Below are 8,333 nucleotides of genomic sequence, written 5' to 3' on the forward strand. Positions count from 1 at the left end.
AAAATTGTAAAAAATTTTAAAATGTTATGTTATTTGTTAATTATATTAAATTTGATCCTTCAATTTTTTATTGTTAATTGTTATATATTTTATTTTGAATTTTTTTTTTAATTTTATCTCTTAGAATTTAATTTAATTTGATTTTTATATCAATTTTGATCCTTATTTTTATAATTGTTATTTGTTTTTTTCTTATCATTAATTAAAATTATTTAATATTTATCTATCAGATTTGGTTTTTATTATTGGTATTTATTTTATTTGAAATAATTTATGAAATTATAATTTTTTTTTATTTCATCATTTTCAACTTTTTTATCAATTAGATTTGATTTTTATTATTTTGATTATTATTTATTTTATTCGAGATAATTTATGAAATTAGATTGTTTTTTTTTAATTTTATTTTCATTTAATTTTTTATTAATTTATAAGATTTATTTCTTATTATTTTAATAAACTTGAAAAAAATTATTAACAATTTATTTTTTAGTTTATTTTTCATGATATATTTAAACACTAAAAAGTGTTTTTTAATTTATTTTTTATGATATTATTAAATATTAAAAAATATTTTTTTTTAATTTTTAAATCACTTTTAAAAAAAAATTAATTTTCAGCAACAAAACGGCTAAACATATTGTGATTTCACCATTTCGTTTTCAGTTTCCCAGACTATGGTCCGCCGACATGCGTTGACAACTCACCATCCTGTCCTCCCGTCCGCTGGGAGCCAGAAAGCTTTCCAGACAGATGATATTGATTGCGATATTCCCTTCTCATTTTACTAATTCTAGTACCCTTTTTTATTATTTCGTGTACTTTATAGTTTGTCTTAGAATATATATATATATATATATATATATATATATATATATATATATCGGTTGCTTATTGAGACTTGCAGCCACTAATTATAAGTAACATGGCATGATTACGTCCAGATAAAATATAAAATGAAAAATAAGGGCTTTAATTGTACTTAATAATTATAATTTTTCTTTTGCTGAAAATGCCAGTGTTTGGTACAGGAGGACCTCCCTGAAGGGGAAAAGGACCCAAATGCTCTTGAGATATTTCAGACAAAGGTTGTGCTTGAAGAGCAAGTACTGAAGAATGTCCCGCCTGATAGATAGCATACAGAAGAAAATGGATGGCAGCATAAAAGGTACGTTATCTGTATCTACGAAAAGAACTACACTGATTTACGCACGAGTGAGCGTTCACTCTCGAAAAGTTTGCTGCTGTTTTTTTCGGAGGCTAATCGATGCCAATCATTAGATCTAACCCAGTGCCAGCTCATTCAGAAAAATTATTATTATTATTTATTTATTTCACGGAAGGCCATTAATTTCTTTTCTAAAAATCTTTATTCCACTTGGACATTATTAAATCGAAAATCCTAATCCATGAAATAACTTTTTTAGTAGATATTATCGTGTTGAGATACGTTTGTGATAAACTAACTATAAAGGTGTTTGGCTTGGAGATATGAATGGTTTTTTTTTAATAGAATTCACATTAAAAAAACATATATTTTTTATTTTTATAAAATATAATTTATACATCAACCACACCTCCGAATCAAACCCCCCTATATATCACCCGCAGCCATCATTTTCATATCTAGTCGTTGTTTTATCTGGAACGTGGACTGAGCTTTATTGAGTCCAGCTGGCGCTCTACCGTACATTTATTCCAGAACTTCGAATTGCAAGTACTTCAATTCTACAACTTAGCAACTATACCGTGCGGTACCGACTGGATCCATCCTTGGATCATTTTGGATTTCCACACTTTTTAGGGGTTGACTACTTATAACAAGAAAGAAGAGAAGATGCTTTAAGCAATCCATCGAAACCAGAGTCAATTTTTCATAGTCGCCACAGACCAGGGTTCTTTACGGATCATACGGGGCTAGTTGCTGGTAGGATCAACTCACCAAGTGAACCCAGCTTCTAGGCTTGTAATTTCATACTTCCGTCCGAGATTTTCTATCTGCCTAATTAACCTGAAACTCTCCTTAATCCCCATCACTCTGCTCTTATTTAAACCGTTATATCAAGCTGTTCTTAGCGACCCCGTTCCCATTTCTCTATTGCATTAGCAGAGGTTTGAGGTTCGTTACGGGTAGGAAACATGCTCAAGTGCTTGCTCCTTCTTGCTTCACATTTGCCCGTTCTTTCTTTGAATCCTAAAACACAGCATGATGATCCAGATCATGATCTTGAATCCAGCCCAGACCAATCCACACAAGCGAATGACTCGGATCAAACCAGATGCTGCCATGATATCCAACTAAACTCGATCATGATATCCAACACCTCAACTGGCCCTTCAGCTTCTTCGGTAGAAACAGCAAGAGTTGAGTTAACCACCACCATTAATTCTCCATCATTCTCTACTTCGACTCAAACATCAACACAAGAAAACCTCGCAAATGAGAATCAGCCTTTCCATCGAATAATCGAAACACTTAGACAGCAGGAACTAGGCAGGCATGTATTAATCCTAGCAGTTCCCATGACCATCGGCTTGTTCTCTGTAGACAAACTGGTTAACGAGCCTTCAGCACTGCGCGTGATGGCGATTGCTCTTGCTTTAGGCTTTGTGGGGATTTGGAATGGTATTTTGCTCCGAACAACTTGCAATGAAGCATCAAGCATCATTGAATTGCTGGGGATAGCATTCATGTTGTTAGCATTTTTTGGATTCATTGCTTGTTTTTTACCGGAGAGTCTTATTTGGATCCCCTACCTTTGCTGGGTTCTATCACTTCTTCCATTTGTGATTGCCCTCTGCTCCACGGGGAGGGCCACCAAAGACAGGGATTCCAACGACAGACAAAGTCCACACTCGTGTGGTGTATGATTGGATTAGCTGTAAAATACTAAGCTAAATCAGACCTATTGTTGATTACACTTGAGTGTAATATATATATTTGAAGTAATCTCTGTATTAGTTCTCTGTAGTTCATGAGGTTGCAGGATTAATGTGTATTGCGTGGGAATAATTTGGATGGCGTTGAAAGATTCATCACGGCAATTTGACATGTTTTATTATTTCTTCATACATTAATGTTGATCAATAAAATCTAGTATATTTCACTGCCAGTATATAATCACAATATATTGCTAATAACTCTGTTTTTAAAATTCTCCCATTATATTACACCGTAAATCAGACCTTATTTTCTAGAAGAAAACAATCATATACACAATTTCTTGGATAAGCCTCTTGTATAAAATCTACATGAGAGCAGTGCATGAGATAAACTCCAAAATCATACGCACACATATGTTTTAGTTTTACACAAGAGAGAGTACACGTGCGTCAACGTGGGAATGATGAAAAAATCAGCTATCCACGTTTCTAGAGTATTTTCTAAATGTTTTGAGTTAAGAAATGATGAAAATATTATGATTTTTTAATGACTCTTCAATCACCAAAAACTAGGCATGAGATGACGCGTTACCTGCATTATTATTTTTTAAATAAAAGATAAACAATATATTATTTATTAATTTTATTTTTTAATATTTAACTATATTTTTTTTAAATGGACCAAGCATGAAAAGCCCGCGCAGACATCTAACTTGTTTTATTTTCTTTTTTATTTTCCCTGCATTTTACACATTAATTCATTGACAAAATAATTTGAAATTTCTTTGTTAGGTAACTTTGAAATTTGAATCCATGAAATTAAAGCCTTATCTTAGTGAGCGCTCTTTTTGGATAATGTTATTGATTTTTTTTATTTTTTTTGTTCATTGTATTTTTTATTTTATTTTATTAAATATTTTTTGATATTTTATTTTACTTTCATGGCATTATTTTTTATAACAGTAGATGATGTTTTTTTTTCCGCGGCCCTCCACAATGGTTTTGGATCACAATAAAAAAAAAAATTCTCATATTGAAAAAAATCTTGATATAAAAATATGTTGTTAATGGCACCATCTTTTTTTTTTATATAAAAAAAATATCCTACTTGTAGTGGAATGTGAGCCACGTAGTTAATAAAAAATTTATTCAATTCAGTGAAGTTCATGATCTAGGTCACAGGATAATCATAACCGATCTAGTATAGCATCGTCTTAATATTTTTTTTAAAAAATTGTTATTTTAATTTTTTTAAAAAAATTAAGTTATATTTTTACCAGTCATCTAGTTTATTTTTAAATATATAAAATCAATCAATTCATATCGAGTGAACTTACATCAAATTAAATTGAAAAATCAAACTAGATAAAAAAACTAAATTAAAAAGTTTTAAAATTAATCGTTTAACTGGGTTTATCAATAATATTAAAAAAAAATCCGTGCTTTCAACATTATTTTTTACATTTAAAAAAAATTAATCCATCTTGCGACCAAGCGTTTCATTCTAGAATTTGTTTGCATCTAAGGGAGAACAAAGTCTGAACTCTGAACGGCATTGATTATTCATCCAATTAAGAGAGATGTTTTGCTTTTTCCGCAATTTATTCTTTCAACTCATCTAAAGAAGAGAAGAGGATAACTAGTAGTGAGTACAAATTAAGGCTCAATTTCTTCAGAAAACTAATATTATTGTAAAGATACTTCGCATGTCTCATGCCCATCTGGAATCATCGCTTCAGTTGTCTAATTTATAGCTGGATTGAAGCAGGTGACCGGGGAAGAACCTCTTTACCACAGATGCACTCGCCGTCAACGCACTTGTAGGGGAACCCCTGACACACCGAGCTGCAGTCAATCATCCGAGGACAGCGAGCTGGTGCCCTTGCATCTGCTCCTGGCATCTTCAACAACGTACCTGCTCATTTTATTATGTATATGCAATCAGTGCTTGCCATGTGAAAAACAACAAGAAGAATGAAGTAATAATACTCGAGCATGTGAAACAAGTGGCTAACCAGTTGTGATGAGAAAGAAGATGAGCGAGATACTCCATTTCATCGAGGTATTCTCCATTGTTCGTGCAGAGGAATTGCATCATGGTGGAACTAATTTATAGCAGAGTGAACAACCTCCTTCGCGTATTTCTGTAGATAAATTTCCTTGTTTGGGCTGAAACGGTGGTCTCAATTAGGTATACCATGTAAGGTAATGCTAATTTTCCCGTTTCTGGATTATCAGGTAGGCCAGGACCTTCCAATTCAAAACAAAACCTTCCTTCTATGCGCTGCTGGATGAGATATTAAATCTATAAATGGATTGTTGGATATTCATGTAAATTTCGGATTTCATCAGATTTGTTGCCTTGGCTGTGAAATCACATTGATGTTCGTAGGACCTGCCTAATTAAGGTTTAGCTTTGTTAGATAATACACACACTCTCTCTAAACTTGTATGTTTAGATTGATTGATTCTTTGATAAATTCTTTGGATGATTCCCACATTAAAAAGATGAATATTACAATCCTCGTTTTTTTTTTTTTTTTTGACATTCCAGTTGGGATATATATTTACATAAATCTGAATTTAAAAAGGTATAGAAAAATAAAAAATAAAATAAAAAGCTTTTCGTTATAATCTACTCAATAAATTTCATTAAAATAACTCTTATAAAACTCTCTGTAATAAGATTACATTTTATATCATTAGTCAACCAAAATTTTCAAATCAAAAAATAAATAAATTGCCATTTTATATATACATAAAGAACCGACAAGGCATTTTGTACCGCATAACATTTCTTCCACTCATCGTAGATAAAATTATACACCACAATATTCATCTCTGAAATCTCAATAAAACACCAAACCAATCACCTTCATACCCCAGCGGCGTAAAGTGGGTGGTGGTTCACCTTCACAACGGCTGAAAGGGTATCAAAATTGATAGTGAAAAGATCCCATTCTTTGAGGGTGATTCGATTTGGTGGTGGTGGAATGGTTTAGATGGAGCTTGATGAAATTGTTCGTTTTTTTCCAATTGCTTCTTGACCCTTATTAATATTCTTTAAGCGAGGTTACTCATTTGTCTGATAGATTGAGATATCATTGTCTATCTTCTCTAGATTTATACGTGATACACTTCTCTTAAAGAGACTGTTTTCTCGATAACAGTATCAGCGATCTCGAGGAATGGTCATTGTCTCTTGAAAAACCTTATTTCAATTATTAATAAATTGATCAACACATTCTAAGCATCCAGGAACCGCGTAAACATTTCCCCAAGGAACAGTTATGGGAACAACTTCACGCAGTCCTTGTCATGTTTACAATCTGAAGCTAAGATGTCTGCATTAACTCTCTCCACCTTAGAGTCGCAACGGCAGTTGTTGTTAACACAATGGGCAGTGCCGACTGCACACTCAATAGCTTTGCAGTCTGAGTCACTTTTACACGGCAAAAATACGGATCCATCAGCTCTTGATACCACTGAAAATGACATGACTGCAAATATATGTACTGTTGCATTAGCCGCAGTCTTAATATGTAACAAACAGTATTTGATCTTGATGATGTCTAAAGAATCTCACTTGATGAAGAAAGCCTTCTCCATTTTTTAATTTTTCCCTTGTTGGAAACCAGATGATTACAAAGACTAACGAGAAAAAATATAGTTTTATGGATAAAGAAATTTGTGGAGCTTATAATAAGCTTTAATACTCGGAATATTTTGGTATATCACTTGCAAGTCAAGCAGATAGCAAAAGGAAAAATGGCGAGTTCAAAACCAGCAAGGAGCACAGGTACGTACATTTATACAGCATGCAGATTAATCTAATAAAATGTGGCATAGGCATCATATGTATCCTTCAAATACCTAGTTTTGACCACCCCAATAATATTACATCCGTCCTGGAGAAACTATATAATTCACCGAACATTCTAACTCGGAGCTAAGTTCCATCATCCCGAGCAATCTTGAAGTATCCATGTATATTTTTTTATTATTATTATAATGAAGATGTTAAAAAACCATCTTAATACAGAGACTTAATATAAATTATTAGGTGAGGCTATAAAAATTATTTGATATATTAACTCACAATTATAAAAATGTAAAATAATATGTAAGATTGAGAATGATTTGATATTAGAGAGTTTATCGAGTAATTACAAAAATATAAAATAATATAAAAGATCGAGAATAGTCAGCAGCTACGAGACTTCAGTTTTTTTAATAGAATTTGAATTCAATTATCTTATCCATTGTGGTATTGGAGTCTAAAAAAACCCGAGGACTCAGCAAAGATCTTGAAGTATCCCTTGATCATATCTTATAATTATAAGAAATTAAGAATATAAAACACTATAAAAGATTAAAGATGCTTCATCTTGTTTTAAAATAAAATTATTCCCTCACTTTTCCCAATGAGTTATTGTCATAAAATGTACCTTTTCTGACGAAAAAACAAATAGTGTTTAAAACAAATACTTGTCAAGACAAGGCATTTTTGTGACAAAGGTTACGTCTTAAAAACATATTATAGTGACGAAAGCGAGTGGTAGAACGAAGCTTTCATGACAAAAATTCATCGGAAAAGCTTACGATGATATTTCGCCGGGAAATATATAAGCGGAGGCTGGCATCGGAGATGGCCTTGCTGTTTCAAAACAAATTGTTGTATGATAAAGTAGTCATCTTTCCCAACAAGAACTTTAATTTCATCGGGAAACCTTTTATGGCAGCTACAGAGCTAGATTAGGAACTTTTCCTGACATATTTTCATCAGAAAAAGTTCTCTGAGAAAAGCAGTGTTTTTCCCGAAGAAAAATCCATCAACAACCACCGTCAACTGTAGTCGATAAAGAATCATGCATTTGTAATATAAAAGAAACAGACTAATCGTTCTCAAGAAATAAAAGAAGAAGAAGTTACCAGCTGCGAAAACGAGCACGACTAAGAAGGCCAACTTAATGGAAGACTTGCCCATATCTTCTGGTTTGGTTAATTCTTAGAGAGATATATGTGTTTGATAATATGAGTGTGTTCACCTTGTTTAATTTTGATGGGAGTCTGTGAAACCTTTTCAGGCTTATTATATAGATGAACTCGCCCATAGTTGAAGCCAGGTTTTAACGCGAGGTCAACCAAACCCTGCTCAGTTTATGGAAATATAATCGAAGGGTTATCCATTTTGCGTTTCATATTTATTTGAACTTGCAAAAATGGGATTAAAGTAATTCCACCAGAGAGGATTAGAATACCAAGAACGTTATACAGCATGCATGTACTGCCCTGATCGTAAATCATTTCATTAAAATATTGGTAAATTAAGAGCGATGGAATTAGAAATGAATCCAATCTATTTTGGTTATTGGTCCAAACCTATAAAATGGATATGCATTGAAATATCGCCAAATCTATTTTGACAATAATTGGCGAGGGTCGAAATC

The 8,333-nt window shown here is 32.5% G+C and overlaps 1 long non-coding RNA gene across 1 annotated transcript; it reads right to left on the reverse strand.

The window, feature by feature from the left end:
• Positions 1 to 4,422: 4,422 nt before the first annotated feature.
• LOC112328789 (uncharacterized) lies at positions 4,423 to 5,281 on the reverse strand. The gene is made up of 2 exons (XR_002983964.2): positions 4,899 to 5,281; positions 4,423 to 4,798 (listed from the first exon to the last, which is right to left on the reverse strand). It is a non-coding gene; the product is annotated as an uncharacterized LOC112328789 (long non-coding RNA).
• Positions 5,282 to 8,333: the final 3,052 nt, after the last annotated feature.

This window comes from Populus trichocarpa, chromosome 10, assembly GCF_000002775.5.
Source record: "Populus trichocarpa isolate Nisqually-1 chromosome 10, P.trichocarpa_v4.1, whole genome shotgun sequence".
In the NCBI taxonomy this organism is placed as follows: domain Eukaryota; kingdom Viridiplantae; phylum Streptophyta; class Magnoliopsida; order Malpighiales; family Salicaceae; genus Populus; species Populus trichocarpa.